Source organism: Palaemon carinicauda, chromosome 27 (assembly GCF_036898095.1).
Source record: "Palaemon carinicauda isolate YSFRI2023 chromosome 27, ASM3689809v2, whole genome shotgun sequence".
In the NCBI taxonomy this organism is placed as follows: domain Eukaryota; kingdom Metazoa; phylum Arthropoda; class Malacostraca; order Decapoda; family Palaemonidae; genus Palaemon; species Palaemon carinicauda.
Genome location: NC_090751.1, coordinates 28236543 through 28263608, shown reverse-complemented (window position 1 = coordinate 28263608; position 27066 = coordinate 28236543). Strand labels below are relative to the sequence as shown.

Here is a 27066-nt window from a genome sequence, read left to right as displayed (position 1 = left end):
GTAGAGAGTGAAAGTGATTAAAATTAATCATCAAAAAGAAAAAAAAGAAAATGTAAAAAAAAAATATAAAAAAAAAATAACCTAAGTTAAGTTAAAGTTCACTTAGTGTAAGTTAGAATAAGTTACGGTAGTGTACGTTTATCGTAGATAACCTCTCTACCTCCTCGCCGCCCGTCCGTCTCCTCTCTGCGTAGCAAGACCAACAACACATGCGCTGGAGTTTCTATGGTAAAGTGACGCTAAAAACCCGTTTCTTATTTATCATTTTTTGATAATTCTTCTTTTTAACATGTCTATTATCTAACTTAGTGTGCATTATTCTCATGGGAAATTATGTGTAGTAGTTTATTAAGAAGTTATCATAAGTTTTTGGGCTCAACCACGGATTAATCCTATTTCAATGTATTCTTATGGGAAAATTCGTTTTGACATCCGAACATTTTCTACATCCGAAGTCGGTTGTGGAACGGATTAAATTCGTATGTAGAGGTACCACTGTATTTTCAAAGCAGAACTGTGTCCAGTAGGTTTAGTAGCTGGGGTTACTTTATAAATGTGACACCACAAAGATGTGGAGAACTAGAGAAACTTGGTTGTTATAAAATTAGATTTTGTGAAGGAAGTTAGCTCAAGTGTTGAAATCCATTGGAACCCTGCATTCATCATGTTAAGTGACAAGCTATCGAAGCAGTCAGTAGGCTTAATTGGACTATATTTATGAGTCTCATTATCTATCCTGGCTAAGTGCTGTACTTTGTTGAGTTAAAAATCTGATAAAATTGATTCTGTTCTTGTAGTCTTCATGTTTTATCTTCTATCTGTTTGTCACATGCTGGTGCAGAGTTACCTGGTATATAACACATGGAGGGAAACATGCTTTTTAATTTATTTTTAAGTTTATCCAATCAATTGGGTTTTAACAAGTTTCAATTTATTTAATAAGATTTATACACTAAATCCACCTTTATAAATTCTTTGATCATTCCTTAGAAAGGAAGAAACTATTAAATGGTTTGCTTAAAATATTCCCTAGAGATTTTTGTGTTGTTTAGCTAAAATGGTATTGGAAACCAATTACTGTAATTAACCAGTAAACTATAAATGTAATCTTCAAGAAACTATAAGTTGCTTATTTATAACAGTCAAACCAGTAACAAAGTGGAACTTAATGAGGAGTGCTGTTAGTGCACTTCAAGAGTCAGGAGTTTTTATCAAGAGGCTTTTGAAAAGTACCCTCTGTACTTAGCTGCATCCATGTTGTACCTTATATTCTTGTCCAGCTACCTTTATGTTGTACCTTATATTCTTGTCCAGCTACCTTTATGTTGTACCTTATATTCTTGTCCAGCTACCTTTATGTTGTATCTTATATTCTTGTCCAGCTCCCTTTCTTTTCTTATGTCTTACCATGCAGCTTCCCTTAACTGTTACTCCATTTTACAGCAGTATGATTTCTGACAGTTTTGTCAATAGATCTCTATACTTCATAGCAATTAATTCCAAATATCTTATTTTATTATTCAGCCTCTTGAATCTCCATCGATATAGCATATTGATATGGTTTTGAAGGTATTCAGTTAACACTTCCACCTCCCATCAGTCAAAATGTGGCATTACTAAAATGCCCCTCCTAACATTCTGGCCCAGCACACAAGATTTGCTACCATCCAGGGCTGCCACTCAGAATTTTACTTTTCCCCTACAAACGAGGACCATTTTCCCCTACTTTCCCCTACGCAATAATTTTGTTTTTGTTGCACTTTTAGGTCACTTTAAACTCACGATTTTTAATATATATATATATATATATATATATATATATATATATATATATATATATATATATATATATATATATATATATATATATATATATATGTATGTATGTATGTATGTATGTATATATATATATATATATATATATATATATATATATATATATATATATATATATATATACTGTATAGGTGTGTGTATTATATGTATATATATATATATATATATATATATATATATATATATATATATATATATATATATATATATATATATATATATATATATACATATATATATACTGTATATGTGTGTGTATTATATATATATATATATATATATATATATATATATATATATATATATATATATATATAAACAGTACTTATGATATATTTAAAGAACAGTAACACGATTAAAACAAATATCTCTTATATAAACTATAAAAACTTTAACAGAACAAGAGGAAGAGAACTAAGATAGAATAGTGTGCCCGATTGTACCCTTAAACAAGAGAACTCTACCCCCAAGACATTGGAAGACCTTGGTACAGAGGCTATGGCACTAATCAAGACTTGGTTAACAATTGTTTTATACTGGGGTGTCCAGATTATTCAGTGTGTGTGTGTGTGTGTGTGTGTGTGTGTGTGGGCAAAGAGAAAATGAACGATACAAATGATAAAGCTCTTGGCTACTGATTTTAATTTGCACATCTATATCAATTACTTGTAATTCAGTTACTGGGTCAATGAACTGTTTGGTAACTTAGTCAATTTCGAGAAAGGAGTCTTGATGGGAGGAAGATTGGCAGTCTTGCCCCAGACGGCCACTAATGACAGAAAATAATGTACGGAAAATCGAAAAATCACAATAAACTAGGAAAAATTATATGCATAAAGTTCCATTGATATCTGACATAAGTGAATAGAAAAAAAATGAATTAACTTACATAATAAATGCCTAAAAGTCCAGGTCATTGTCGATAAACGAGAACTGGATAAAGAATTGTAGACAAGTCTGAATTCTCTTTACAATTAACACTTACTTTCTTCTTTGAAGGCTGAAGATTAATACAGGCCAATGCGATCATAGTAGAAGAGTTGGTGAGGTCAGAGAAATCCTATAGATATGGATATTTTGTGTTTGTTTGGATGTACAAAACCATCGATAGGGAAGAGAGAAATACATTTAGAAACAGAGCGCATTAAGTGTTTGATGCATGCATGCAAATAAAACATAACTTTAATTCTTATTCAAAACGAAAAATTCCAATTAGATAGCAAAACCATCTCTATAATATGATGTCCTGTTGTATTCTGTGATAGCATACCATTTGGAGTCCGATTAAAAGTTTCCTTAATACTAGACTTGGGCAATCCTTCGATTTTCTCCTCCAACTGAGTTAAGACCTCGATTTTCTAATTCCACCCCTCGTCTTCTGTATAGGATAAGGATTTGGGTTCTATACTGAACCAATCTTTTGATTTTATTTCACAATACTTCATAAAAACTACATTATTTCCGTCCGGTTTTTTTAACACTCGTGGCCCACGGACTAAATCCCTACAAATTTTAATTTTCCCCTACATTTTAGCATTTATCCCGTAGGGATTCCCTACTCCCTACATTTCACTAGAATCCCCTACGGTAGGGATTTTCCCCTACGAGTGGCAGCACTGCTACCATCACAGGTTCAGGTTCAGGTTCTGGGGTGAGGCATAGCCTTTACAACGGCGCCTAAATAGGTAGTTAATACACAGAGTTACCAACTACCATTACAATAAGTCTCTAAAGAAGCTACTACCGCAGGGTGGACCAGGACATAAAGAAAATGACCTGACAGTTAACTGATGGAGCAGTCAAGACTAGTTAATATATGTGCAAATAGTGTCTGAAGGACAATTATCCATCAGACAGAGGAAAGTGTACAATCAAGTGCAAGGACAACTGTTTCACATTTGGGACAAATACATAGAAGGAAGAATGAGTCTCAATAAGTCGTTAGGTAATGTGCCGGTATATAACTGGGCCATCCTTGTCTTAAGGTTAATAAAAACGAATGTTCTCCTTTTAGCCAATTGGAGAATTTTATGTGTTTGAAATAAAGTGAAATGCAACATATGTAGTATATTAAATTTACGATTTTTTTTAATACAAGTACGGTTTTTTTTCTATTATTGCCGATGCCTTCCTTTCAATATCTCATACAGGGAGACCTTTGGAGTGAGTGTTTTGGTAGGGAAACGTTTTGGAAGGGGGGGGGGTTGTTAATTGGAAACCGAGTTTGAATAGCCTATTGGTTTAATTTGGTTGCAATACCAAGTCATCACACCAAACTTTCCAAATTCAGGAAAGTGTAACATGAGCGAAATTGAATAAATCTTAGTAAGCGCCCTCAAAGCCATCTTCCTCATTATTTACGGAAATAACATTAAATATGGGACACAATTGAAAAACGTTTTCCTATGTCAAAAATAGACATTGCATTTCAATGCACAACATTGTGCAATAACTAAGCCACGTTATTTTTACAGGGTACCTCGCCATAGAGACCTATCACTCAAGATTGAATGTTCCCCTGGATATTATTTTTTTTTTTTTTTTTTAGATAAGTTATTTAAAACGAATATTATGAAACCAAAAACCCCGACAGATTCTGCGTCTAAAGTGTGCGTAATATTCTACTCATTGTAGTGAGAGATGCTCCTTCTTCCATAGAGTTGGAATGCGATATGAACCGTCTTATTAGGTTATAACAGCTCATATAATTGATATATATCATCTTACCATATAGATATTGTGCTTACAACAAGGAAAATATTGTTACAAATATAGAGCTAAACATTATTCCAGTAGAACTGAGAAACATTACTGATATTAATTCATCTTTTCTAACGTAGACTTTACGGCTACTATTATTATTGTTGGTGGACTTACAGTCACAATGGCCGCATAAAGTGTAAATCCGTATTTCATTGATATTTTACAAGGGTAAGAACAAACAAGACGAAAGTTTTGTAGTTTTATTTTCTAGAGTTCTATTTCAAGGTGTTGTAACTCGTGGATTTCCTTTAAATAACTTTTTCCTTTTACTTTACTGTACCGATAGAGATTTCCAACGCTTGTCAACCTGGCTTACATCCCGCTTGTTTTTAACCGTTGCATCGTTTTGTATGTTCTTGTATATCATGAGTAGATTCCCTTTAAAATTGCAATGTGTAGATATTAGTAGCTTCGAGGAAAGGCTGTTCTAGCTTGGTAAAAAGCTACTTCGAGGTGCTGCTTTGTAGCGATGTAAACTACCTTCAGGCTAGTAGGCCTATCCGGCAAGTTACTGTTTTTGCCTATACAGTACTCTACGAACTGCCTTGAGACTTGGTAGGCCTGTCCCGCGAGAATTTGCCTATATAGTACTGTACGCACTGAGAAACTGGCGATGGGAAGGTCACCAAATTTTAAAGATTTCCCTCCCCCCACTTAGGCCATGTCTCCCACAGATCACCTGCCTGCCGTCTTTCTCCAACCCTGCTCAACCACCATTAGCATCTGCCCCTGTCTGATTTTCTCTCTGTTTCTATATAAATTGGCATATTTCTGAAATGGTGTCTAAATATATTCAAAAATTTTTTCCACCCCATTGCATTGTAAGATTTCAAGGCCTGTTTTCTGTTTAAAGGTTTTGGGCTGTACATATGATGACGGTCATGTGCCATAACTCCTTTGTTTCCAACCTTATCACTAAGAATATGGGGGTCTAAGGGATGGTTGCTGCATGACCTTAACCCTTCTTTAGATAAGTATTGTATGTAAAGATATGGCTTGTAGGTTAGGTTAGGTAGGGAAGTTTAGGTGTAGTTTTATTTGAGAACAATATCTTTAACAGTGTAAATAATCAGGATTATGGTGTAATTATAGGTGTTTTGAATGCTTTTGATAGATTTCTGGGCGAAATCCAAAGTTTTATGAGTTATGGTGAGCCGACTACCGTAACTGAAAAGCTGTGGTTTTATGCTAGATTTTGTCATCAATTACGTTCAAAGCACCTTAAATACGTCGTATACTGTCTAATTAACTTGATTAAACTTTGTTTCCTCCAGTTATCATCATAAAAATCCTGTAATTGTAATAAAAAAAATAGTCAACGCAATGAAAACTGAGTTATATTAATGAACCCATCAAAACACCTGAGCTTTAGTTTGCCAGGACTTCCAGATGCATAGAAAACATGACTTTCTATCCCATTTTGTATGGAGACGTTTGTAACGGTGTTCATCTTATTACAAATACTGGTAAATATATGATACCTTAATTTCTAGCCTAATACTTAAACCATATTTTTTTCCTACTTGTTATCTTGTGTTTTAAGCTTATCTGACCTTGATTATTTGGGGCAAACCACCCATTCATTAATTTTTTTACCCCCTTAAATAAAGATAATCATGTGGGGAACACCAGTGAGAAACAGGTTTTTGGGTAGGCAAATGTCATAAACAAGTGATTTGCGGCAACAATAATGGTCAGCAATACAAAATGCTAAATAAACATAAGATAACTACAGTATTTGGAAAAATATATGGTTCATGTATTTGGCTAGAAATTTAGGTATAGGAAAACAGGACAGAACGTTATTATCTAACACTTGAGATTTTTAAAAGGCTACATAACCTAAGAAACCCTCCTAACCTAACCTAGGAGTTCCCAGGTCACAACCTCTAACCAGAGGGGCAAGCCCCTGATCCCCTTCTCAGGTCACAAACTAAAAGTAAATCACAAATAAATCCTTACGTTATGGTAAAGTATATCACAAGTAATTCCTTACCTTATGATTGACTCCTATCTTTTTTTTTTTTTCTTGGCAATCTTTACAGAAGAGTTGCATTAGAAAATGTGCTGGTCTTCCATAAAATTTAAGTCAGAATTGCACTTGGGACACTTTTACCTTTGAGGGATAACACAATGAGCTTTTAGAAAATGTTCATCATTATTTCATGGTTATATTTTAATTCAGATGAGTGCCAATAGCTATACACTGAACGGAGAGCATTTACATCATATTTAATTGCCGACACAAATGATATTACATCAAATTTTGAAATATATTGTACTTCCCCTAAGTTCCCTCTTGGAGACATCTTTATGTGATGGTGGTGAAGTTAAACTGAAGGGAGGAGGTAAAAAAAAAAAAAATGGTTGTTGTAGAACAACATCTGGGAAATATGAAGAAGTACCTGTAAGCTGTTAATTGTTTAAAAAAAAAAAAAAAAACCTGACAGACATCATTGTAAATACACAGAAAGCTCCCCAAACCAATTGGAACCAACGTGTGCATAACTCGCCGTCAGTCTCTCAGATGTATACAATGGACTTAGAGTGAAAGATATATAATCAGACCTCGATAATCGTGGTTTTGTTTTTTCGCGGTAAAGAAAAAAAAGTTTTTGTGATGATTGTTTACCAAACATTAAAAATTTGATTTCTAATAGTTGGCAACAGCATTGGGATGGCCAAGAACAATGCAATACCTATAAAATAAAAGTTCTCATAAAAATTGCAATAAAATTCAAGCTGGGCCATGATTTCAAACAGCCCACGCTCCTTTACGCTGGAAGCACTGCCCGCCACTACCTATCTGTACACCCGGCTGGTCTTAGCTCTCTCTGTACAGTGTGTATCCATTTATGGTGGTAAAAAATTTACAGCTATATTTGAAACAAACAGAATTTTGATTAAACTGGTGTATCACTAATAATGCATGTAATATTCACATTTTAGTATCTTATAATTAAAAACATAGCGAATTGTAATCTCATTCATCATTTAAATTCAAATCTTCGTAGTCCATAGTCAACCTATATTCACTTTCACGATATACCACTGATATAACCATTCACTTTTTCACAGAATTACCTTCCTGATATAACTTATTATGCATATTAGTATACCTCCTTCATATTATTATGCATATTAGTATACCTCCTTCATATTATTATGCATATTAGTATACCTCCTTCATATTATTGTCCTTCGCTTATTATTATTATAACCTTAATCCCTTTCCCAATTCCTTCCCAAATCCCTTTCATACATTTACTTTGCCCTCCTACACATCTACAACATATCTTTCCAACTCTTTTGATTCTGATTATTTCTGGCGATTTCATTCATCCTCTGTTTTCTAGCATTCATTCGTCATTTTCATGTTAATAATTCTAAACCTCTTTCCTATCCCTCATTCCATGTATTCCATTCCTATTTTTTATTCCTTCTCGCATTTCCCAAATTCATTGATTTCACTAATTTATTTGAGTTAGCTTAGATGTGGCAAAGGAAATGTGCAAGGAGACGGAACTTGGCTACCCCCCCCCCCCCTGTTTTATCTCTTTGTCGTATTGTTTCGTCCTTCTCTCTCCCTGCTATTTCCCTTAACTGTATCCAATAATAATGCATTTAATATTCAGCAGGGATTCTTATTTTCTTCATTCGTTATATTGTACTACAGTTAAGTAAATCTTTACCACAAGCAGTATGTAGGCATTTTGGATAATTTTTAGAAGAGTAGCCTATGTACTCACAAACTAGGGTTTTTTTTCTGGAACACCCCCCCCCCCCTCACAGCAATAATATGCCTATATAGGTAAGGTTATGGAGGTTAGAACATATCTCCATAGAAGAAATGAAAGGGCCTGTATTAAAGAAGTTTTGAATGTGTTCCAACATTCTACATACCTGTATTACCCGAAAATTAAAAAGTGATAACCACTTGATATAAATGTATCTGCATACAAAATTTTCATGATACGAAAAGAGATGTGAAGATTTTTTCGCCTCGTATTACGAAAAAATTTTTCATTATACGAAAAGAGAATCACCAGCCAGGCCAAGAATAAACTAATCACTTGTTAAATTATGAGCCCAGTTGAATAAAATGGGTTGTTTATACATACAGTAATAGAATATGTACCTCTCTACATTAAGGGTAACTATAGTAAAAGCTGTACATATGGTACTGTATATATCATATACTGTATGTATATTATTGTACTGTATGTATTGTATTATTTTCCATTTATTATTGCATTGTTCTAATAACTACGTAATTTACAGGTATTAACAGTTAGGTTAGGTATATTGAATGATTCGATGATTCAAATGTATTTGGCTGTACTGTACAGTATTTCATTGTGGTTATATTGTAAGCTTTATTATAAAATTTAATGTCGTGTTTTTGTAGGATTTGGAGTGAATTAGGCTATTAACATGTAAAATGTGACTCATAATACAAAATTTTCACGAAATGAAAGCTACTCCAGAACGAACTAATTTTGTATCTTGAGTCATTACTGGAATTCGCTATAGGAAATTGACGAGTTCTAGCTAGTTTGGTTTATTTCAATGTATAACGAATTGGAATTACCATTTTTCAATATTTAACTTAGCCGGTGATTATATAGCTGCAACTTTGTTGCCCGACAGACAACTCTAAGGTAAAAACTCGCCAGCGATCGCTACACAGGTTGCGGGTGTGCCCAACAGCGCCATCTGTCGTCCAGATACCCAGTACTCAATGTAAACAAAGACTCAATTTTCTCTCTGTCGTGCTATCGACAAGACGTACTTACTCACTGTTGCTAAACTGGAGTTTTTTCACAACTAATTGGTGAAGTACTTTATTCTAGTTTTGAGCTTTCGCTGTGCAGGGTTTCTCTTCACACAAATCCTTGAACTCTTTTTGATAACGGATTCTTTGTTGATGACTTTTTGATAGTTTTTTGAATTCCCCTTTGACCAATTCAAAATGGCTAACCCTTCACAAGTCCCAAAATTTAGGAAGTGCAATGCTAGGGACTGTTCAAGGCGTCTTCCGAAGGCTTCTATCGACCCTCACACTGTTTGTTCCAATTGTCGGGATAAAACCTGTCAATTGGAAGATCGGTGTGAGGAGTGCGTTGGGCTTTCGGAATTCGATTTTATCGAATTCCAAAAGTATACACGTAGGCTAGAGAGAGATAGAGTTAGGAGAAGTTCTTCTCGTTCTATTGATATATCCTCTCCTCATGCCCCACAACCTATTCCTTCCCCTGTAGTGGTTGCTCCTAACCCCCCTCCTGGCACTCAGGAACCTTCGATGGCTGATATGATGCGTGCCATCCAGGCTCTGGGTGAGAGAGTTGAGTCCCTTGCTAGTGACCGTAATCAGCTCATGGCGGATGTGAAGGAGCTTAAGTGCAAAAGTGCAGTGGGAAGTGCTAAAGTGCCGAGTGATAGTGTTGCGCTTGAGGGTTCGTCTGTTCGTGCCTGTCGTCCTCCTAGTCCGGGACCTCTTGCAAGCTCCCAAGTCCAGGGGAGAAGCAATGTCGTACGACAAATGGGTTCGAGAGGCTTTAATCAGCGAACAGACGTTCCCTCCGTGGTATCGGGCGTATCTACCCAAGATCGCCCCTGCCTAACTAAGACGAGAGAGCCCATTTATACCTCGTCTTCGGAAGGTGTTTCTCACAAGAAACCCTGGACCAAGGTCTCACGACCGGCAAAACGCAAGTCGGTCCCTTCCGCGCAAGTCCAACGGCCCAGTTGTAGCCACTGGGTCAGTTCGGACTCGCTGCCGTCATCCGATGACTGCTCACCGCCTAAGAGAGGCAAAGCGGTACCGCTTCAGACAGTAACACCGTCTGTCGCCGCACCTGCTCCCGTAGACCCTAAGTGGTCTCTTCTGCAAGACATGCAGTCTAAACTGACGTCTCTAATGCAGGACTTTCGTGCGGAGAAGGTTGCTGCCGCACCAGCTAGTGCAGTACCTAGCCCACAACCTTCCACACGATCGGTTGTGCGTCCTGTGGACGCTGAGGTAACCTTCTCACGCGCACCAGTTGAGAGAGTTCCGCCACTCATGCGTTCCAGTGTGATCTGCCAGCCGCATGTTGACGTTAAACGACCCACGGAGGTCTCCGTTGACGTTCAAGAGGTTCAACAACCGTCAGAGTTGTTTTGTTTTGACGCGGTGCGTCAACCTCCGCAACCCAGTGTGGTTGCCACTGCGCACCCACATCAGTCCAGACAGTCTGGAGTAGACGCTGTGCGTACCCGCGCTGCTATGGTTGTTGCCAGCTCACAGACTGGGCAGCAGTTCCATGACGTTGCGTCCGGCTCAGTCACGCATGCACCCGTGCGACCGGACTCAGCGAACCAGCCGTTACCCACTCCGTTGCCGTTTCCTCATCAGTTATCGGATGAGGGACTTTCTGATGATGATGTTGCTGCACACATAGATGAACCACAATCAGAATTGGACGAGCCTAAGTCTACGCAACCCTCTTTGGACTTTAGGAAAGTTTTGGCCATTTTCAAAGAGATGTTTCCGGACCAGTTTGTTTCTGTGGCTCCTCGTTCTCCTCCGTCAGAGTTTGTGTTAGGCATGCCGTCTACCACTCCTGCCTTTACTAGACTCGTCCTCGCACGCTCGTCCAAGAGAGCTTTGCGGGTGATAGGAGAATGGTTGCAGTCCAAGAAGAGTTTAGGGAAGACAGCCTTTACGTTTCCCCCTGCTAGACTCTCTTCTAGATCGAGCGTCTGGTATGCCACGGGAGAAGTTCTCGGCTTGGGAGTTCCTGCCTCTGCCCAGGGCGACTTCTCAAGCCTCGTAGACTCTCCCCGCCGCCTTGCCATGAGACGCTCAAAGATATGTTGGTCATCTTCGGACCTGGACCACCTTTTGAAAGGTATCTTTAGGGCCTTCGAAGTTTTTAACTTCTTAGACTGGTGTCTAGGAGCCCTAAGCAGAAAGATCTCTCCAACAGAGAAAGAGACTTCCTTGCTCATTATGTCCTGCATGGACAAGGCCATACGTGATGGGTCTAATGAGCTTGCTGCATCTTTTGTGTCCGGAGTCCTTAAAAAGCGTGAAAACCTATGCTCATTCCTTTCAGCTGGAGTTACACCGTGCCAGAGATCCGAGCTTCTTTTTGCTCCTCTCTCCAAGTGCCTTTTTCCAGAAGACCTGATTAAGGAAATAGCCGCTTCATTGATACAGAAGGACACTCACGATCTTGTTGCGTACTCCGCTCGCAAAGCTACCCCTTTGCCTACCTTGTCAGCTAGACCAAGGATGGACACTCCAGCGTCCCGTTTTATTCCGCCCTTTCGTGGCAGAACCTCCAGCAGAGGAGGTGCTCGTGCCGAAGGGAAACGAGGAAAGAAGAAAGGAACCAAGTCCTTTAAGGGCAGAGTCTGACTGCCAGCTTCTTCAGACAGCAGTGGGAGCCAGACTCAAGAACTTCTGGCAGACCTGGGAAAAGAGAGGCGCAGATGCACAATCTGTGAAGTTGCTCAGAGAGGGGTACAAGATCCCGTTTGTACGGAAACCCCCTCTAGCAACGTCTCCCATCGATCTCTCTCCCAGGTACAGAGAGGAAGACAAGAGACGAGCCTTGAAACAGGAAGTGTCTCTTTTACTAGAGAAGGGAGCGGTGGTCAAAGTCTCGGACCATCAAACCCCGGGATTCTACAACCGACTCTTCTTGGTGTCAAAGAAGACAGGAGGGTGGAGGCCGGTGCTAGACGTCAGTGCTCTGAATGTCTTTGTCACAAAGCAGACGTTCTCCATGGAGACGACAAAGTCTGTTCTAGCAGCGGTCAGAAGGGAAGACTGGATGGTCTCTTTAGACCTAAGGGACGCCTACTTCCACGTCCCCATCCACCCGGACTCCCAACCTTTTCTGAGATTCGTTTTCGAAAAGGTTGTCTACCAGTTTCAAGCCCTGTGATTTGGCCTAAGCACAGCTCCTCTTGTGTTTACGATGCTGATGAGGAATGTAGCCAAATTCCTTCATTTAGCGGACATCCGAGCCTCCCTCTATTTGGACGACTGGCTTCTCAGAGCTTCTTCCAGTCGTCGCTGTCTGAAGGATCTAAAGTGGACTCTAGATCTGACCAAGGAATTGGGTCTCCTTGTCAATATGGAAAAGTCACAAGTGGTCCCATCCCAAACTATTGTGTATTTAGGGATGGAGATTCACAGTCTAGCTTTTCGGGCTTTTCCGTCGGCCCCCAGAACAAGCCAAGCCCAGTTATGCATCCAGAACATGCTGAAGAAGGACCGATGTTCAGTCAGGAAGTGGATGAGTCTGATAGGGACGCTATCATCCCTGGAACAGTTTGTGTCATTAGGAAGACTACACCTCCGTCCTCTTTAATACCACCTAGCATTTCACTGGAAAAAGGACAAGACGCTAGAAGCGGTCTCGATCCCCATTTCCGAGAAGATGAAGTCTTGCCTGACTTGGTGGAAGGACAGTATCAGCCTAAGAGAGGGTCTTCCCCTGGCAGTTCAGACTCCCAACCACGTTCTCTTCTCGGACGCATCGGATGTAGGCTGGGGCGCGACATTAGACGGTCGGGAATGTTCGGGACTATGGAACTCGAGTCAAAGGATAATGCATATCAACTGCAAGGAGCTACTGGCAGTACATCTGGCCTTGAAAAGCTTCAGGTCTCTCCTTCAAGGCAAAGTGGTAGAAGTGAACTCGGACAACACCACTGCCTGGGCGTACATCTCCAAGCAAGGAGGGACCCACTCACTGACGTTGTACGAGATCGCAAGGGACCTGCTCATCTGGTCAAAAGGTCAAAACATATCACTAGTTACGAGGTTCATCCAAGGCAACTTGAATGTCATGGCAGATTGTCTCAGTCAGTCGGAAGGGACAAGTAATTCCAACAGAATGGACCCTCCACAAGGATGTATGCAAGAGACTTTGGGCCACTTGGGGCCAACCAACCATAGATCTCTTTGCAACCTTGATGACCAAGAGGCTCCCAATATATTGCTCACCAATCCCGGACCCAGCAGCAATTCATATAGATGCCTTTCTCCTAGATTGGTCGCATCTAGATCTATACGCATTCCCACCGTTCAAGATTGTCAACAAGGTACTGCAGAAGTTCGCCTCTCACGAAGGGACAAGGTTGATGCTAGTGTCTCCCCTCTGGCCCGCGAGAGAATGGTTCACCGAGGTACTTCGATGGCTAGTAGACGTTCCCAGAAGTCTTCCTCTAAGGGTGGACCTTCTACGTCAGCCACACGTAAAGAAGGTACACCAAAGCCTCCACGCTCTTCGTCTGACTGCCTTCAGACTATCGAAAGACTCTCGAGAGCTAGAGGCTTTTCGAAGGAGGCAGCCAGTGCGATTGCTAGAGCAAGGAGAACATCCACCCTTAGAGTCTACCAATCGAAGTGGGAAGTCTTCCGAAACTGGTGCAAGTCAGTATATGTATCCTCGACCAGTACCTCTGTAGCTCAAATAGCTGACTTTCTCTTATACCTGAGAAAAGAACGATCTCTTTCAGCTCCCACTATCAAGGGTTACAGAAGCATGTTGGCATCGGTCTTCCGGCATAGAGGCTTAGATCTTTCCAACAATAAAGATCTACAGGACCTCCTTAAGTCTTTTGAGACCACGAAGGAGCGTCGTTTGGTTACACCTGGTTGGAATTTAGACGTGGTACTAAGATTCCTCATGTCAGACAGGTTTGAGCCGCTTCAATCAGCCTCCCTGAAAGATCTCACCTTAAAGACACTTTTCCTGGTATGCTTAGCCACAGCTAAAAGAGTCAGTGAGATTCATGCCTTCAGCAAGAACATCGGATTTTCGTCAGAAAAAGCTGCATGTTCACTACAACTTGGTTTTCTAGCCAAAAATGAGCTACTTTCTCGACCTTGGCCGAAATCGTTCGATATTCCCAGCTTATCGAATATGGTAGGCAATGAACTAGAAAACGGATTTTGAGCGAAGCGAAAAATCTATTTTTGGGTGAGATAGCCATGGCGTCCTGATGGAAGGTTCCTTTTTGGTAGCTTCCTTGGGTATAAAACTACTAAGATATTCCCAGAGAATTTAACCACAGGTTATCACAGAATTTTAACTTCTGGAGCGAGTATCCCAAAGGTTTCCCTTTAAGACATCGTATATCAACAGGGGACGCATGTCTGAACGCGCCACATAGCTATCTTCACCCCGAACAGAGTTAATGCTTCGGTGTGTAAGGGTTGAGAATAGCTGGGAGCCGCTCCACAGCCAATCTCACTCGTGGCTACTACTGATACTCGAGACGTAAACAAACGGGCGCCATTGCTCAAATGACGTCACGCCCGTCTTCATCCTGAAGCCAGTTGCTTGCCCATCACCATGATACAGTAGAACAGGGTGGGATCTAAAACTGGACGAAGTAGCAGGGAGGGTCCATCAGGACGCCATGGCTATCTCACCCAAAAATAGATTTTTCGCTTCGCTCAAAATCCGTTTTTTGGGCTCAAGCCATGGCGTCCTGATGGAAGAATACCAGAGAATCAATGTATCGTGGTAGATTTTCCCCTAATAGTAAGTGCCAAGGCATTGACAAAACAGCATAGTAATCTTTGATAAAGGACCATTGGGAAGAAGCATCCTGCCCCCCTTGGCAGTGAAGTTCCCATGGGCCATGCCGACGTCAAAGTGGTATTGAAGGGCTATTCATCCTGATAGAAGAACTTGAAGAACTTGGAGATGAAGCCGAATGTTTGGTATTTGTATAGGAACATTCTGAAAATTAGACCAGTGGTGGTTGGGCACTGTGTATTGAGAGTGATGGTTCATCTCCCGGGTATTAAAAGTAAGTATTCGTGTTGGAACCTTACATAATCAGAGTGAATATAAATTAAGAGTTAGCATCTTAATTTCTTCATAACCATAAGGAAAAGGGGGGATAATAAAACTATGACAGGCATGTATTTCATAGTAAGTAGGAGCTGATTGAGACGCACAGGTAATAAAATAGAAATTTTATTTCACAAATGCAGAAATTAAATAATTTACAGCAATAAGTAAAGTTCATTTACAGTAATTATAATGTACATAGTAATAAAGACTTGCTCTTGAATCTGAAAAGGAATTTCAAATTTATTAGTAGGCACTCGTTCTCGAGGAACGCAAGTCTTTGATTAAAAAACACATCATGCTCAGGGCATGCGGCACTTGTGTGACAACTATGACATTTCACCTGGGATAAGAACAGTTATAAAAGCACTAAGTGTTTTCGACATCACTATGAATCGCTCGAGGGTCAACATAGGCACCCGAAGAGTTAGAGTCCCAAGTAACTCACTGTTCTACGCAGAGTTAGGTGCAGGTTTCATAACACTACCTGCGGCTACCACAAAATGTTTGACTTCGTGCACTTGTTTCGCATAATGTTTAAAGAAAACTCGCGAGGACTTCCAACCCGTGAAGTTTTTAAGGCTTTCAAAGTCCATACTCTGAAAGAAATTCAGAGATGATGCCACTTTTCTAGGATCATGACCAGCGGGTGTACTGTTAGGATCCGCTCTGCGAATGAAGTAGGTGATTTTCGCTCTTAATTGTTTCAGTGACAGGTCGCTGCCCGATGTTTCTCCTTTGAAGAGTTGGCCTCCACCAAAGTTTGAAGTTCTGCGAAGATAGACCTTGAGGCTCTCTACTGGACATAGAGAGGCATCCTCCTTCAGGGGGCATATTCTCCAAGGGCCCCATCTTTTGGTGGGTAATTCATTTTTGGCGAGAAACGTCGGATCAGGGGAGAGGGTAACTTCTCCTGTATCGGTAAACAGGATGTGTCCATCCTCTCTTGATAATGCCACTATTTCGCTGACTCGAGCTCCTGAAGCGAGAGCAAAGAGAAATATAACTTTCTGAGTCAGATCCTTGAGAGGGCATGAATCATTGTCCAAGTTGGAGGCGAAATGGAGCACCTTGTCTAGTGACCAGGAGATCGGTTTCGGTGGGGGTGCTGGGCGTAGGCGAGCACATGCTTTCGGTAGTTTGTTGAAGATGTCGCTGGACAGATCAATTTGGAAAGCATATAGAATTGGTCTGGTCAAGGCCGATTTGTAGGTAGATATCGTATTGGCTGCTAATCCCTGTCCATGAAGGTGAATAAAGAAGGACATGCAGAAATCAATCGTGATTTCTTTAGGATTTTTTGTCTTGACGAAGGAGACCCATTTCCTCCAGGATGATTCATATTGCCGTCTTGTGGATTCGGTCTTGTATTCCTCTAGGAAGTCCAGACTTTTCTTCGAGATCCCAAACCTCTTCTTTGCGGCTAGGGAGAGAAAATCATGAGATGAAGGTCCTTGATTTTTTATGATGAAGCGAAGACAGTCGACTTCTGTACTTGTTGAGAGAGAACTGGGCCCGGGAGAGGGATCAGCTTGGGCTGCAGCTCCAGGACCAGGGGGTACCAGTTGCTCCGAGGCCACTTGGGAGCCACTAGGGCCGCTGTCCCTTTGAAGGTTCTCAGTTTGGAGAGGACTTTCAACAGAAGGTTGGTGGGGGGGAACAGGTAGATCTTGGACCATCTGTTCCAATCCAGTGACATGGCATCCACTGCTTCTGCTTTGGGGTCCTCGTACGGGGCCACATACCGAGGAAGTTGATTGTTGTCGCTCGTTGCAAAGAGATCTATCTGAAGTTCTGGGACTTGGTGAGAGATGAAGGAGAACGATCTTGCGTCTAGAGACCATTCCGACTCTATCGGGTTTGTCCGAGATAGAGCATCCGCTGTCACGTTGCGGAATCCTTGTAGGTGAACTGCAGACAGGTGCCACTTCTTCTTCTCTGCCAGACGGAAGATTGGGAGAAGCACCTGATTTATCTGGGGCGATCTTGAGCCTTGGCGATTGAGACAACGAACTACCACCGAGTTGTCTAGGGTTAGACGGATGTGGATCGAGGGCGGCGGGGATAACTTCTTTAGGGTTAGAAGGACCGCCATGGCCTCCAAGATGTTTATGTGGAACGTCCTGAACAGGGGAGACCAGGTGCCTTGAGCCTGTTTTTGGTGGGAGTGACCTCCCCAACCCTCCAGCGAAGCGTCCGTGTGGATGTTGAGTGATGGAGGAGGGTGTTGGAGAGGAATGGACCTTTTCAGGGCCTTTGCTTCTGACCACGGCTTTAGGAGAAGTCGCAGTCTGTTTGGAAGCCGTCTCTTGAGGTCTCTTCGAGCGATGGATGCCGAACGTCTCCAGACTCCCGCGGCATCCTTTAGCTGTGCACGAAGCACTGGGTTTGTCACTGAGGCGAACTGTAGAGAGCCTAGAACTCGTTCCTGCTGGCGTCTTGAAATGCGTTTGGATTTCAGCAGTCGCTTGACAGACCCTGCTATTTCCTTCCTTTTCTTCTGGGGGATGGAAAGGCGGTGTGACTGAAGGTTCCAGTGGATTCCCAACCATTGGAACTTCTGAGCTGGAGAGAGGCGAGATTTTTTCTCGTTGATCTTGAATCCCAGGTGTTCTAGGTACTGGGTGACTTTGTTGCAAGATTTTACACAATCGTCGGGCGATGGAGCCCAGACTAGCCAGTCGTCGAGGTAGGCCATCACCTGGACGTTTCGTAGGCGGAGCTGTTGTACTATGGCATCCGCCAGTTTTGTGAAGATCCGAGGGGCCACGTTGAGGCCGAAGGGCATGGCCCGGAAGGCGTAGCTTTTCCTTTGGAGTCGAAATCCTAGGTAGGAGGAAGCGTGATGGTTCATTGGAACGTGCCAGTAGGCATCCGCCAGGTCTATGGAGACCGTGTAGGAACCTCGAGGCAGAAGGGTCCTTATCTGTTGAAGAGTCAGCATCTTGAACTTGTCGTTCGTTATGAACTTGTTGAGGGGGGATAAGTCCAGAATGACTCTGAGTTTGTCTGAGTCTTTCTTGGGGACACAAAACAGTCTCCCTTGGAACCTGGTGGACTTTACCTTCCTTATCACCTTCTTGTTCAAGAGATCTAGGAAATATTCTTCCAGAAGAGGGGTTGATTGTTGGAAGAATTGCTGGAAGATTGGGGGTGGTTGAGTCCAACTCCAGCCTAGACCCTTCTTGACGATGCTGTGTGCCCAGGGATCGAAGGTCCAACGATCCTGGAATTGGCGGAGTCTTCCTCCCACCGGAAGCACTTCATTGCTTCTGGTGTCCCGAGGGCTTGCTGCCTCGGCCGCTAGCTCCCTTTCCTCCTCTGCCTCTGGAGGGACGGCGAGAAGCGTCTTTGCTTGCACCTCTGTATGAGCCTCTACCTTTGGGACGAAAGGTAGTTGACTGTTGCTCGAAAGCAGGGGTGAAGACCGGTGACTGTGACAACACCGGTTGGGGGACCAATTGAAAGGTCTGTTGTGGTTGGGCAACCACTTGGGAGGTAGCGGGTCCCGGAAACTGACGTCTTTGTTGACGTTGCTGGGGTTTCTGTTTTTGGGATTTCCTCTTAGGTTGAGGTCCGTCGTCCTGAGAGGGTTTCCTTTTCCTGGACATGCCCCACTTGTGGAGAAGGTTCCTATTCTCCGTGGCGGCTCTGTCGGTGATTTCCTTCACGAGGTCAGAAGGAAAGAGGTGTTTACCCCAGATGTTGGAGGAAATCAGCCTCCGGGGTTCGTGTTTCACAGTGGCACCTGCAAACACGAATTCACGACAGGCTCTCCGAGCCTTTATGAAGTGGTACAAGTCCTTCATCACGGTCATCAGGTGGGATTCGGAGAGTACCATGTAGTGGTCTGGTACTCTGGTGTCACAGGCCATAATTTCAAGTTGGACTTGATGAGATAAGGATGCTGCGAGCCTCTCCTTCGTATCTTGTTCCCGACGAAGGAGGTGATCGTTGAGCTTAGGGAGGTCTTCATTAAACTGACGTCCGGCGACATCAGGATCTAGCCTTCCCACGACGAAAGTATGCTGGACATCCTTCCAGTGTCGAGCGTCAGGGGGAGTAACTATGGAGAAGGGTCTGCACTCCTCCAGTGCAGGGCAGGCTTTCCCTTCATCCGCAGCTTTAAGGCACGCAGTTAAGGCCTTTTCCAGGAATGGAAGAACCGCACTTTCAGGTGCGACATAAGTAGGGTGCTTCTTGCTCAGGGCCGGAAGCTTAGAGCAGGTAAAGCCTCTACTCTTGAATGCGGTGGCTAGCATAGCCTGGGCCTTTGCGAGATCGAACACTATCTCTTCCTTCGGTTCGGTCTCTTCCTTCGAGGCAGGTTCGGAACGCAGACGGACGTAACAGTCCGGGTAGGCCTCAAAGTTTGGGAAGAACTCCACGTCTTCCAAAGGGACCGTGCCGATCTTATCACTGACGAAGATCCTGCCGGTCGCGATAACCATATGCTCAGCATACCTCCACGGGTTGGCATGTGAGCAAGCGGGGAGATCCTTAACCGAAATCCTCTTCGGTTCTCTGGATCCCATCATGGACCTGATGAACTCCTGATTCTCCTTCAACCTGTCGTCCATGACGGCTCTAATCAGTCGGATCATTTCTTGAGTGGAAGAAGAGGGATCCGGGGTCGAGGAGGTAGACGGAATAGACATTTCCGACGGTGTAGGAGTAGGAGCGGGGATGGAAGGAGGAGCGACCTCTTGCTCCGACTCGGCGTATTCCACCTTGTCTTCTTCATCTTCGGCTCCTTGAGCCATAAGCGTTTTCTCCGTGTCTTCCGAGACATCCGATATCTGTTCGTCATCTTCGGAATCCAAGCGGCACTCGTGCATGGACTGAGCCATGACAACATCAGGTTCCACTGTAATTTGGACAGTGGGAATCACGTCTTTGGGTATCACTGAATCAGGGGAGGCCTTAGGGAACAGAAGTGACCTCAATTCTTCGGTGGCCAGGTAAGGTCCGGTGGCATTTTTCTGGAAGCCACGCACCCACTTGCGTAGCTTTTCACGAGAAATGTCTCTGACCTCCGCTGAGGGAGGGTTATGGAAGGCTTCAACTAGGTGAGCCTGGCAGACCGTACAGTTCAGTGGATTCCAAAACTTCAGATCCCCTTTCTTGTCGGCACAAGGGGCGTGAGTCCTGCAAGCCATATGCCCGTAAAACTGCGGGCGTTTCACAGCGCAGAAGGCGAAGTCACACTTCATCTGCTCCTCCTGTGGAAGAAAGAGAAAATGAGTATGGGGGAGTCATAAGAATGGCTCTTAAACTAAGTTAATATTAATTATTAATTTTAACTTAATGAAGGGTGTGATGCATAGAGATTGAAATAGTAAAGGAGAACATACTCCATGCATCTCGCCCGGCTGGTTACCGTAAGCTTTGTCCTTGGATAATCCGAGCGACCGAAGGCACCGGATAGAGTTCCTTAGAGTTCCATAGGGCAATGGAATTCCGTGGAAAAAACCCAAGGGTAAGATTGGGACCGAGATCATTCGGTCCCAAGCTAGGGGCTAGAAGGCCTCCTTTTAAGGTAACTGCTTCCGGCAACCAGCCGTGCTAAGATGCACGCAGCATGCTGGAATTTAGAAGAATGCAAAGAGACAGCATGATCACTAACAGAACAGTACCAAGGTATTGATCTTAATAGTGGAAACAGCCTATCTGTTTGCGGTATAGGGCTATCAGTGTCATATGATAGCTAGAAGAAGGGGGTGCAAGTATTCTTGACGCCTCCGGGGGTTTCCGGCAAGCCGCCGGCATGCCGGAGTTTGCTCCAGCAGAGTTTCTGGCATTAAGACAGACAATGTTTAAAGTCAAATATATACCAGGGTGGCGGCCGCCGGTACAACGGCGGCACGCCGGCAGGGGAGCGGCGGCTCCGGCAGTCGGAGGATGCCGGTTTGGTGACTGGGATAAGGATGGTTAAAGCGGAACCGGATTGCCGGCAGTAGATGCCGGCACTCCGGCGGCCGACCGGCGAGCGGACGACAAGCTAGGAGGAAGGAGAGCTACCGGTAGGAGCCGGCGGCAGTCGGCAGTCCCCCGGCACACAGGGGGCTGGCGGCAAGGGTAGGGAGAGTCACCAAGGTAGGAGGCAGGTATTGCCGACAGTAGAGGCGGCAAGAGACCAGCACCCGGATAGTGAGAGAGACAGGGGGGGGGGAAGGGATGCAGGAAGTTCAGTCATGGACTCCGGACATCCCCCCCCTGAGAGGGTGTACCCATGATAGAGGCAGGCTCTATCATCCAGGAGCAGGGGTCACTGAGGACCGGGAGCTACAGTAGGGTCCCGAATTAAGCGTGTTCGAATTACACGATTCCCCTTTTCCACGATCGCTATTTTTCAAAAATAAATTTTCTGTATCCACGAGGCTGTTCAAAGTTCGCGAGTCAAGCACCACAAAATGTATCAAATCTATAGTCTTTTTAAGTATATTGGTAGCCCTAAATACGGTGATTTATAATAAATGTTACAAAACAATATTAACATTACATTTCATTAACATAATTTCATAATGAATAGCCTATTTAAGGATAAAATTCCACATCAACAATGAAATCAACTGTTAATTGTGCGAGTCCAGCTGACAAAATGTAAACAGAAATGTGGTTACGTTCTCGGCAATCTTTATCTTTCTCCAACCTTACGATAATTGTAATGGTAGTGTTAATGATGGTATATTAAAGCATTATTTTTGTTTAGTACAGTATATTTAAAAGCCTTATTTTTCCCTCTGGGCGTTCAAGGTTTTCACGAGTAGACTGGGTTCGTTTATCGGCAGTGAATAGCCTAAACTTCAGTAACGAGTCGTCAATATTTTGTCATATTTTAAACAGTAGGCTATACATTTGATTTGCAAACATTGGTTTTGTAGAGTAGACGGTAAAATAAAATCTAGAGAGAGAGAGAGAGAGAGAGAGAGAGAGAGAGAGAGAGAGAGAGAGAGAGAGAGAGAGAGAGAGAGAGAGAGAGAGAGATTTGATGGAGAGATTTGATGGCAGAAATCTCTCTCTCTCTCTCTCTCTCTCTCTCTCTCTAGATTTTATTTTACCGTCTACTCTACAAAACCAATGTTTGCAAATCAAATGCTCTCTCTCTCTCTCTCTCTCTCTCTCTAGATTTTATTTTACCGTCTACTCTACAAAACCAATGTTTGCAAATCAAATGTATACTGTTTAAAATATGACTAAATATTGACGACTCGTTACCGAAGTTTAGGCTATTCACTGCCGATAAACGATAACAAACCCTTTAATGCAAACTAACTGTATCCTTTGATATTCCTCTATATTTATCACGAATTCCTTCTATACCTCCTCAGACACTCTTATTTCAAATATCTAAATTATTCTTATCACAACTAACACCATCTAGTCATTTTCATTCCATTATATCTATTATTCCTCTGAATCTTATTCCCTTTCCTTATTCTGTTTATTCGATGGGATTCGTTTTTCCCTTTACCGTCTTTCAGAATCTATTTTTAGCCACTGGCAACCAAATCCCCCCTTCCCCCGTCTCCTACCGTCTCCCCTGCGAGTCCACCCAGCCTATCTCATCACTCCCCCCACCTTCATCCTCCCCTGTTCTAGGTCTGTAACCTTCTGCGTCATAATCTCTCTCTCTCTCTCTCTCTCTCTCTCTCTCTCTCTCTCTCTCTCGTTATACAATACTTACAAATAGATGAAGAACCCAAAATCGGTTTTCTTGAAGTGTCAATTAAATACAAAACGAAAAAATTATACCGTGTATACATCCATTTCAATCATAGCTTAAAATACGGTAACCGATTTCGTCAGCAAACCACTATTTTTTAGGAAACATCATTCTGTTCCAGAAAATTTTTACTCTTTAAATGTCAATTGCGCTATAATAAAACATGTACTTATGTTGTAAAATTTCGGGTGTGTTTTAAAAATCGAGTATTGCTAACTTATTTTTGTTTTACTTTTGGCTGTGATCACATCAGCTGATGTCTAGCTTCCGCGCGAATACAATAACAAAGAATTGTTTACACCATTTCTTAACTTATTCAAACCATCTATACAGTTAATATTACATAAACACCAATGTGTTATAACCTATCATATTTATTGTTTAGTACTTTAAAACCATCTCTCTCTCTCTCTCTCTCTCTCTCTCTCTCTCTCTCTCTCTCTCTCTCTCTCTCTCTCTCTCTCTCTCTCTCTCTCTCTCTCTCTCACATCGAACGTTATAGCGGTAACCTAATTGTTCGGTGACTTTAAAAATAGGCCTAGTACTTTCTTCTTTTACCTTTTTTGCATATGGATCCATAATTGAGATGGGTACAAGTTGACTTATAACTGAAGTTAGGAAAAGTATTTTGGATATGGAAAGGACAATTATCTTTCGTAACAGTTTAGAATTATCGTAAGTTATCACTCTGTCATTAGCGGCAGTTTGCTATTGTGGATTAAACGCATAAGGAAAAAAAAATTTCCAGCTTTGCTACGAATTTAGGAATTTATATGGATACGGTAAGTAAAATATTTGTAATAACATAATGTTTACTAAATGTTTGTAATATCATTAGTTATGACTTAGATCATGTGTGTTTAATGCATTCGTTTGTTTATTATGATCGAAGATGGAGCGTAAACAAATGGAAGGTTTCCGTTTCAGGCGGCATCATAAAGAAAACATTTCATAAATGGCATTCATTTCATTTATTTGAAAGTTCTAATAAAAAATAATTAGAACATTGGTAATAACAAATTCAACATATAATCTATACTTGGTAAAATTGCTGTCAATTCAAAAACACAGATGTATAAATGCGTCTGTTTCTTCGTTGTGATCAGAGTTAAACGTAAACAAAACATTGGTTGTCGTTTTCTATTCTGCTTTTTAGCGTGTTTAGGAAACGCATGATATAAAATCGCCTTTATTTTGATAATTCTGGATTTTCAATCATACAACAAGCTAGTCTATAGAGTGATGGTTTTGCTATTCACCAGTTGTATTATACAATAGATATGACAAACATTAAAATTTGTCTGTATTTTGGGTTGTGTTGTAACGGGAAATATATGGTGTTTACACCTATCCTGGTTATAATTTTAACCATTTTTCAAGTTATTAGAACTTTAAAGTATATTAAATGTTTTATTTATTTACAAAAACAATTTGATATTATAAAGAAATACAGTATAGTACAAAGAAAGTATTGGAAATGGGTAGTAAACACATTTGAATAGGCAAATTGCTGGTTGCCATGGCCACAATGGAATTATTTCTGTTAGTTGTGTGTTTCGAAATTCGCGATTTTCCATTTACACGAGGTCATTAATCGACCAAATTCTCGCATAATTCGGGACCCTACTGTAGGTAGCCCAAGGGAGGGCTAGGGGACACCCAAAAGGGGGGAGACCCCCATATGCAGAACAAATCTAGAAACTAACCCCATAGGACACTATGAAGGTATATGTACCAGAGCGGACTGCACATGGAAGCTCGGGTAGCCCTACTACTCCACCCTAAGGAGGAGTTGTAGGACAGGGGACAGATGGGTATAGACTAACCTAAGCATAGGCTAGGCTATACAAGAGATAGGTGGGGAAGGGAGAAGAGAGAAGTCTTCCAAGGAAGGGTTTCTGTACCAGAGCGGCCACTAGGGAAAGGGAGGACACTCCCTAACCTAAGATAAGGCAGATCGGCTAAAACGGTGCATGAGTACAGTTTCAGCAGGGAACAGAGAAACCTTCCTAACCCAACCTAGAGCAGGGCTAAAAGTCCTGAACTAGGAAAGGAAGAAGACATATCGCTATCGCAGGAAAGTCATAGACAATCCTAGCCATAGAGGTAGGGCTAGCCTAACCTCACTCTCGGACGCAACCCTAAGGGGGGGTTCATTCCCTTAGGGAGGACTGAGAGGCGATAAATACTCTATTAGACATTTGATCCCTTTACTCAGAAAAGGAATCAAGGCTAATTAGAGGGAATGCCAAGGCAGGGGATGAAGGAAGCATATAGGGGTCCTACAAGTAGGTTAGGTTAGAAAGAGTCACTAACTAACCTATCCCCTATATGGTCCCTGAAGGCGAAAAACATTTGCATCACGGTCAAAAGTATTGTAAAATAATGCCACTATCTTCATAACTTAGCCTAGGATCACTAATAAATCATGCATGAACACTTATATGCAGGCTCTCTGGCCTGGGGGCTATAGTAGCCGACTGGTATGAGGTCAATCGATGACCGATAAAAAGCGTCGAAACACGATATAAAAGTTCCTAGCTATGAAGACTAAATAAACTAATGTATTCGATTAGTAAATAAGGCCGGAAGCGTTGTTGTGGCTAACTAAATAAGGCATGCATAACAACAACGACGCCATAAAATGGCGGGTCCGGTAGAGACACAGCTCTGCCACAAAACAGCAATTATCTCGGAAAGTAATATTTACTTTACGGTCAGAGCTTAACTAAACAATACTGGAACCTTGTACTCAACTTTCCAGAAGAAGGCGAGGCCGAAGGTAGCGACATAACGTAGATGCAAATCGATAAATGAAGCACAGGGAAAATCCGTCTAAGTAGGGCAGCTACTAAACAAAGGATGAAGACGGGCGTGACGTCATTTGAGCAATGGCGCCCGTTTGTTTACGTCTCGAGTATCAGTAGTAGCCACGAGTGAGATTGGCTGTGGAGCGGCTCCCAGCTATTCTCAACCCTTACACACCGAAGCATTAACTCTGTTCGGGGTGAAGATAGCTATGTGGCGCGTTCAGACATGCGTCCCCTGTTGATATACGATGTCTTAAAGGGAAACCTTTGGGATACTCGCTCCAGAAGTTAGAATTCTGTGATAACCTGTGGTTAAATTCTCTGGGAATATCTTAGTAGTTTTATACCCAAGGAAGCTACCAAAAAGGAACCTTCCATCAGGACGCCATGGCTTGAGCCCAAAAAGAGTCTTATGCCCTGTGAGAGCTCTTAAGTTCTATTTAAAACGAACTAAACCTTTACGAGGCCTATCTGAAGCTTTATGGTGTTCAGTTAAGAAACCATCTTTGCCTATGTCAAAGAATGCTTTATCCTATTTTATCAGACTGTTAATACGAGAAGCTCATTCCCATCTGAGTGAGGAAGACCGCTGAAGGTAAGGACACACGAAGTTAGAGCTGTCGCAACTTCCGTGGCCTTTAAGCAAAATAGATCTCTGCGAAGTATAATGGACGCAACCTATTGGAGAAGCAAGTCAGTGTTTGCGTCTTTTTATCTAAAGGATGTCCAGTCTCTTTACGAGGACTGCTACACACTGGGACCATTCGTAGCAGCGAGTGCAGTAGTGGGTGAGGGCTCAACCACTACAATTCCCTAATTCCATACCCTTTTAATCTTTCTCTTGAAATGTTTTTATTGTTGTTTTTTTTTTTGGGTTGTCCGGAAGGCTAAGAAGCCTTTCGCATCCTGGTTGATTTGGCGGGTGGTCAAAGTCATTTCTTGAGAGCGCCTAGATTAGGGGTTTTGATGAGGTCCTGTTGTATGGGTAGCAACCCTTGATACTTCAGATCCTAGGGATCGATCAGCATCCTAAGAGGATCGCGAGGCTCCGTAAGGAAGACGTACT

General features: G+C 42.2%; 1 protein-coding gene across 1 annotated transcript in view; it reads left to right on the top strand.

The window, feature by feature from the left end:
* Nucleotides 1-4678: 4678 nt before the first annotated feature.
* Nucleotides 4679-27066, top strand: part of Polr2B (RNA polymerase II subunit RpII140) — a 38552-nt gene continuing 16164 nt past the window's right edge. The window contains exon 1 of the mRNA XM_068350941.1: nucleotides 4679-4767. The gene's annotated coding sequence lies outside the window, so the exon portion shown is untranslated. The remainder of the gene's footprint in view (nucleotides 4768-27066) is intronic.